The sequence below is a fragment of the Brassica oleracea genome, chromosome C3 (assembly GCF_000695525.1).
Source record: "Brassica oleracea var. oleracea cultivar TO1000 chromosome C3, BOL, whole genome shotgun sequence".
NCBI lineage: Eukaryota > Viridiplantae > Streptophyta > Magnoliopsida > Brassicales > Brassicaceae > Brassica > Brassica oleracea.
The window spans coordinates 59,034,935-59,042,075 of record NC_027750.1 but is presented as its reverse complement, the minus strand read 5'-3'; the positions used below and the strand labels follow the sequence as shown (position 1 = coordinate 59,042,075).

General features: G+C 34.5%; 1 pseudogene; it reads left to right on the top strand.

The window, feature by feature from the left end:
* The window catches only part of LOC106334303, a 5,953-nt pseudogene extending 2,624 nt beyond the window's left edge, over positions 1 to 3,329 (top strand).
* The last annotated feature ends 3,812 nt before the right edge of the window (positions 3,330 to 7,141 follow it).

Below are 7,141 nucleotides of genomic sequence, written 5' to 3'. Positions count from 1 at the left end.
GAAGCTGTAAGGCATTCAACCTATTTGATCAATAGGATTGCAACTAGATATCTTGTCGGACAGACCCCATACGAGGCATTACGAAGTAAACGACCTAATCTCAGCCATCTCAAAGTCTTTGGCTGTGTTTGTTACGCTCGAACTGAGGTCGCAGGAAGAAAGAAACTCGATGACCGGTCAAAAGCTTTGGTGCACCTAGGAACCGAACCGGGCTCTAAAGCCTACAGGTTACTAGATCCTTCAAGCCAAAAGATAATAGTCAGCCGCGATGTATTGTTTTATGAAGAAAAGCAATGGAACTGGGACACGGCTAAAACAAAGAAAGCAAAAGACTCCAGCACATTCGAGATAGAGCTATTGCCACTAGCAGACACTGGAAGCGGTCAAGAGAATGTCAGTACGAGTGAAGACAACGGGGATGGTAACGAGAATGAGGAAGATGATAACGTTGAAGACGAAGAGGAAGAAGAAACAACACAAAATGAGGTAAGGCGATCAAGCTGAGCAACATCTAAGCCATCATATCTGGAGGATTATATTCTTCTAGCCGAAGAGGAGTGTGAGAAACTCCTAATGGTCATAAACAATGAGCCTTGGGATTTTAATGAAGCTAAGGAACTTGAAGTTTGGGTTGATGTGTGTAGGGATGAGATATTCTCCATGGAGAAGAACAACACTTGGATACTCGTTGATCTACCAAAGGGTTTCAAAGCTATTGGTTTGAAGTGGGTTTTTACAAATAAAGAGGAATGCGGATGGAAGTATCAGTAAGTATAAGGCGAGGTTGGTAGCAAAAGGTTACGTACAAAGGCACGGCATTGATTATGACGAGGTCTTTGTGCCTGTAGCTCGGATCGAAACCATCAGACTAGTAATCATACTTGCAGCCTCATATGGTTGGGAGGTACATCACTTGGATGTAAAAACGGCATTCTTGCATGGAGAGCTAAAAGAAGAAGTCTATGTCAGTCAACCAGAAGGATTCGAGATCAAAGGAAAGGAAGATAAGGTGTACAAGCTTAAAAAAGCTCTTTATGGTCTTAGGCAGGCTCCTAGAGCATGGAACATCAAACTCAACCGAATTCTACAAGAGTTTGGTTTCACTAGATGCTCTAAGGAACCCTCGTTATACAGAAGAGAAGATAAGAAAGGCGTTCTTATGGTATGTGTTTACGTTGATGATTTGCTTGTCACTGGTTCCTCTTTGGCTTCAACGGTTGAATTCAAACAAGAGATGGCTAGCAAGTTCGAGATGAGTGATCTAGGAAGATTAACTTATTATCTAGGCATCGAAGTGTTGCAGTATGATGGAGGAGTGGTGTTGTCTCAAGATAGATACGCTCGAAAAATCCTTGAGGAAGCCGGTATGACAAATTGTAATCTCGTGCCTGTACCCATGGAAATTAATATCCGGCTGTCAAAATCAATACAATAGAAAGGGATCGATGAGAGAGAGTTTAGAAGAAGCATAGGGTGTCTTAGGTATCTATTACATACTCGACCTGATCTCTCATTCAGTGTGGGAGTTCTTAGTAGATACATGCAAGAGCCTAAGGTTTCTCATGGTGTGGCCTTAAAACAAGTACTTAGGTACTTGCGCGGAACAACTAATCTCGGCCTCAGGTATACACGATCGATTACACGGGAGCTGATTGTTTTTAGTGATAGCTCACACAATGTTGATGAGGATGATGGCAAGCAACAGGACATGTGTTTTATCTTGATCAAAGTCCTATTACTTGGTGCTCTCAAAAACAAGAGATTGTGGCGTTGTCTTCATGTGAGGCTGAATTTATGGCAGCAACGGAGGCTGCCAAGCAAGCAATATGGCTTCAAGAGCTCATGGGAGAAGTTGTGGGAGATGTGTGCAAGAAAGTGATCGTGAGGGTTGATAACAAGTCGGCTATCTCGCTTACTAAGAATCCGGTGTTCCATGGTCGTAGTAAGCATATTCATCGGAGATTTCATTTCATCGGAGAATGTGTAGAGTATGAGCAGATTGAAGTTGAACATGTTCTGGGGAATGAACAAAGAGCTGACATACTTACAAAGGCTCTTAGTAGAGTTCGATTCAAGGAAATCAGAAGTCTTATTGGAGTTCATGTTGTGAGTGAAGATGAAATCAAGATTAAGGGAGAGAATGTTGGATTTAGATTAAGCTTGACAATAGCTTAAGACACAAGCTATCCTAATCCTAGTGAGATATGATTTTGTAATAGGATTAGGAAATAAGGAAAGATTGTTATGCTAATAGGATTAGGAGTTATCTAGTCTTATAAATAGAGATGCATGTGTTGTTACATCTCTTGTGAATTGTGAGAGCATTACTTGTGATTTGTGACCTAAAGATTTGAGTGATTAATAAGAGAAGAACTTCTAGTGTGTTTGTGTTTTAATAAAAAGTTCCAATCGGCTTCTGTAACAATAAAGGTTAAGACTTTATAACTATTTGATAAGTGCAATGTGTAACTACAAAGGTTAAGACTTTGTAACTATTTGATAAGGGCATTGGCTTATCTGTGTGTGTGTGTTTCTATGCAGACCTTATCTACTGGAACGGTGATACTGATCTCTGCAGTAGATGTTCTTTTGCTTAACCCGCTTCTTGCAACACCTGCTTATGCTACCTTTCAAAGCGTAGCTAAATCCGGTTGGCTAACAAGTGCCTGGACCGGTTTCCTCGCTGGTTGCTTACACACACTCTCAGGACCAGACCACCTCGCTGCTCTAGCTCCGCTTTCGATCGGACGCACTAAAATGGAGAGTGCTTCTGTCGGAGCTCTCTGGGGATGTGGGCACGACGCTGGTCAAGTCATCTTCGGTTTACTGTTTCTGCTACTCAAAGACGGGCTCCACATCGAAGTGTTGCAAACTTGGGGTACAAGAGTCGTGGGGTTGACACTTGTCATCATAGGAGTAATGGGAATCAACGAAGCTTCCGAAGTAGTAGTACCTTGTGTCGCCTTAGAAACCGGCATGGTAGCAACGGAAAAAGAGGCCTTGATGCCTCTCCCAAGAAGAAGAAAATAGGGTTTGCTACATTTGCGACTGGAGTGGTTCACGGGTTACAACCAGATGCTCTGATGACTGTGTTGCCTGCATTGGCTCTGCCGTCTCGGTTAGCTGGGTTTGCGTTTCTTATAATGTTTCTGGTTGGTACGGTGGTGGCAATGGGGAGTTACACAGCGTTTATTGGGTCTTGTTGTGAGGCATTGAAGGAGAAGATGCCAAGGATCACAGAGAAGCTAACTTGGGTTTCGTCTATAATGGCAATAGGTCTTGGTTTGGGTATTGTCATCAGCCCTTTCTTTGGTTTTAACCTCTACTGAGAAATTAAAAGCCTCTTCAGGTAAATGAGATGAGTTGAAACATTTGTAGCTCTAGATGACAAGAGAGTTTTTCTTGATCCATTCATTTTACTAATAGTACTTGCATGAATAAAATGCATATTCGTATAATGTAAAAGAAATATTAACATGATTTTAACATAACTAGGTGGTTGTCCGCGAGTGCGCGGAGTAGAGATAGTTTTAAAAGTTTTAAACATATTTCAGATTTTATTTATTTTAATTATTTTATTACTTTTTAAAAGTATAAGTATGATTTTGTAATATTTTATTAGATTTTTATCAACAACTATATATGATTGATTAAGATTATCGTCCATTAAGAATGAGAACTTCATTTTTTAAAAAAACTTTAGTTAAAAAAAAAGAAATATATATATAGTAGGATTAGCTTATAGACCAATTTTTTTTTGTCTAAAAATTATTAAAAACTCTAAGAAACAGGAACTTAGATGACAAATAAATCCAGCTTACAATTAAAGTATAAGACATAAATGTTATTAAGAAGAAACATAACTATATATTTGTGGATTTTCATAAATTAAATAAATTTTCAAGTATTATTTTTTCAAGTAATATTTTTTCAAGTAAGAAGAAAGTTGTGTTATTAAGAAGAAACATAACTATTTTTTCAAATTAAATAAATAGTGTTTGTATTTAATACGATAACAAAAAGTTCCATTTTATATGGAAAGTTGTGTTAATTCTAAACCATGAAAGAGTTAACTATTATTAGATGTATAGTTTAACTCTCTCATGATAATTTTTATTTTAAATAGAACTAGATCTCGATCCGCGCAACCGCGCGGGTTTTTGTTTTCATTTATTTTTATATTAATATTTTATTTTCAATTTTAAATTGATATATATTATAATATATGTGTCTATCAATTTTTAAAACATAATAGTTTATGGTATATTTTTTTCATTGAATAGATTGTTTTAAACTTTCACATGTATTTGTATCTTCTTCTATATATATATTTTCGGATTATTATTTCATTATTAAAATCGTAACTATATATATAAAGATTAGTAAAATATTATTTTATTGACATACTCAAAGATATTGTAACATTTCACAATTTTAGAAAGTTTTTTAAAAATTAATTTTTTCGCTTCATTGGATTTATATTATCGAGTAAATAATTAAACATTTAGTTTTTGTTTAATTTTAAAATAAACTATATAGTTTAAAATTTGTTTTTATTGGTTTAAGGTAGTAGAGATTAATCATTGTTAGATAATATGATTTTTGTTATTTTAAAAAAAAAATCTTTATAATTTTAAAAGTTAACATCGACAAATATTTAAATATTTAACATATGGAGGTATAGTATTACAACATTAAATTATATCTATTTAATTTATATTATTTATAAATTCAATGGATCATTTATTCTTTAAATCCAATTATTGATAGCCCAATAAAAATTTCTGGTATTCCCAAAATTTAAATGATAATATTAGGGATTAAATGTAACATTACTCTCTAGAAATAAGTCTATTAGGTCCATTTTAAAAAAAAAAAATCACACATGAATCAAAGTTGTGACTTCTGTTTTAAGTAAGGTAAACTGATACAAAATGTTTTAAGTAATAAAAATTGAATGTATATATACGTTTCAAATTTGAATGTATTTGTTGATAATAATCTTATTCATTTTTTAAAATATGGTGTAAGATAAATTTGTATCCGATTTGATTTTCTATAATCAGAAAGTCTTCAGATATATTCAAATTTTTATTTTGTGTTTAAAATGATATAATATGACTCTAAAATGTGAATGTTCAAAAAATGTAAAATATTTGAACGATTCTTTTTAAATTAGATATTTCAACTTTAAATTTTATTATTAGATGTGTTTGACTACAAATTTGTCATAAATTTAAATATATTTCATTCATATCTTGCTTATACAACAACATAATTTTGTTATATCTTGCTTATACAGCAACATCTGGCGTCTTCACAAACTACCCTTGCAAACAGGCTAACATTAGTTACACAGAAGGGCTGGCAAGTATAACACGGCTGCCCTGGGAAGCATTTCTTAAACTCTTGATTTATTCCATAACCTATTTTAACAAGAATTATTATTAAACCAATATATTTTAGGAAGAAAGTGTTCACAATTTTTTTAGATAAAAGGGTAAAATTGAATTGTTATATAGACTAATACCAAGATTACGGTCGGAGCAATGAACAGGATGCTGAAAACTATTGCCACTAACATCTTTTTGGTGATAGCCATTTCTAGTGATGTTTTCTTGATCTTTTACGTTTTACTAGAGATGGTTCTATATATAACAACTTATATCAGTAAATGATATTTTGGTTGTAAGAGAACCTTTTAGATTATAGAGATAGTTCTATATATAACAACATATATCTGTAAAAGATATTTCGGCAGTATAGTTTTTAGATTATAGAGATGGTTCTATATATAACAAGATATTTGTATAAAATATATTTTGGTGGTAAGAAAATCTTTCAGATTAATTTTCAGATTATAGTAAAAAAAAAAGATTATTTTTCCTAATTATGGCTTTGACTGTATGCACTAGTTAGACTAAAATTTTACTCTGAATTTAAGTTTGATTCTCATTCTAACTTTTCTTAACCAATCAGGTCAAAAAGGAAAATAAGAAAAAAATGCATTGGTTTTGATGAAAATCTATAAAATAGAATAATACTTTTTTTTTTTGATAAAAAATAGAATAATACTTCTCTCCACTAAAATGTAGCGAGAATAAGAATAATTTTGTAACACGAAGGTTTTAGGTCTGAATATTTCTATGTTTTAATTAATGAATAAGAGATCCCTTTATATAAGGGTTGTATAAGAGATAAATGGAAATATTACAAATCATAAACATAGATGAAATAGGAAAACTAGAAGAATGGAAAGTCTCTAGCCGACTTTCCCTCTCTCTCCATGCTGCGGCCGCCGCCTCTCTCTCTAGGGTTTGGACTGTCTCTCTTTCTAGGGTTTGGGCCGGTTATGGACCGGGCCGGTTATGGACATCCACCAATTGATTTAATGATTCCCCATTACATATCTTATGGCACACTGACTTGGTCGAGTGTGGTAGCTTAGAAATGCCACAGCCTCCTCTCCCTTAACCATGACCAAAACTGGGTCCACAACCACGGTTATAGTGATTCCTATGTCCATGGTTGTATAAGGTGGTTTGGCTATGCCCACGTCCTTTCCATCCATCACGGTTACAGCCGTATGGTTTATCATGATGGACGTGGTTGCTTTCTTTAGATTTTTTTTTTCTGCAGCCTCATTGGCTTAGGGTTGGCGAGTAATCATTATTGCTCTGTATCTATTACTTTCACTTGCATTATTGTCTTCGATGATACATTCACCGAGGCTCTTTGATTTCAGGACAATCTCTGTGTCTAATGCCCATTGTAAATAATTATCTCCAAAGAGATTTAGGGCAACATAATCTAGATTGCTGATTTTCGACATCTGTAATCATATATCACTCAATCTTTATAGGAAAATAAATCGTGGTGACTAAGTAAACAATCGAGTTAATGCATTCCTAATAAACAAGCCACATGGCTATAAGGGTGATATGCAATGAGGCCATACGGGCTAGGTGATGTATGATGCGGCCAAGCAAGCAATCAAGTAATGATCAATGCATCAGTAAGTAAGCCACACGGCTATGAGGGTTTAATGCAATACAATCAAGGCCACACGGTCATACAGTCATGATGCAAGCAAAGAGGCCACACGGCTAGATAGATATATGATGCATACGATCTTAGCTTT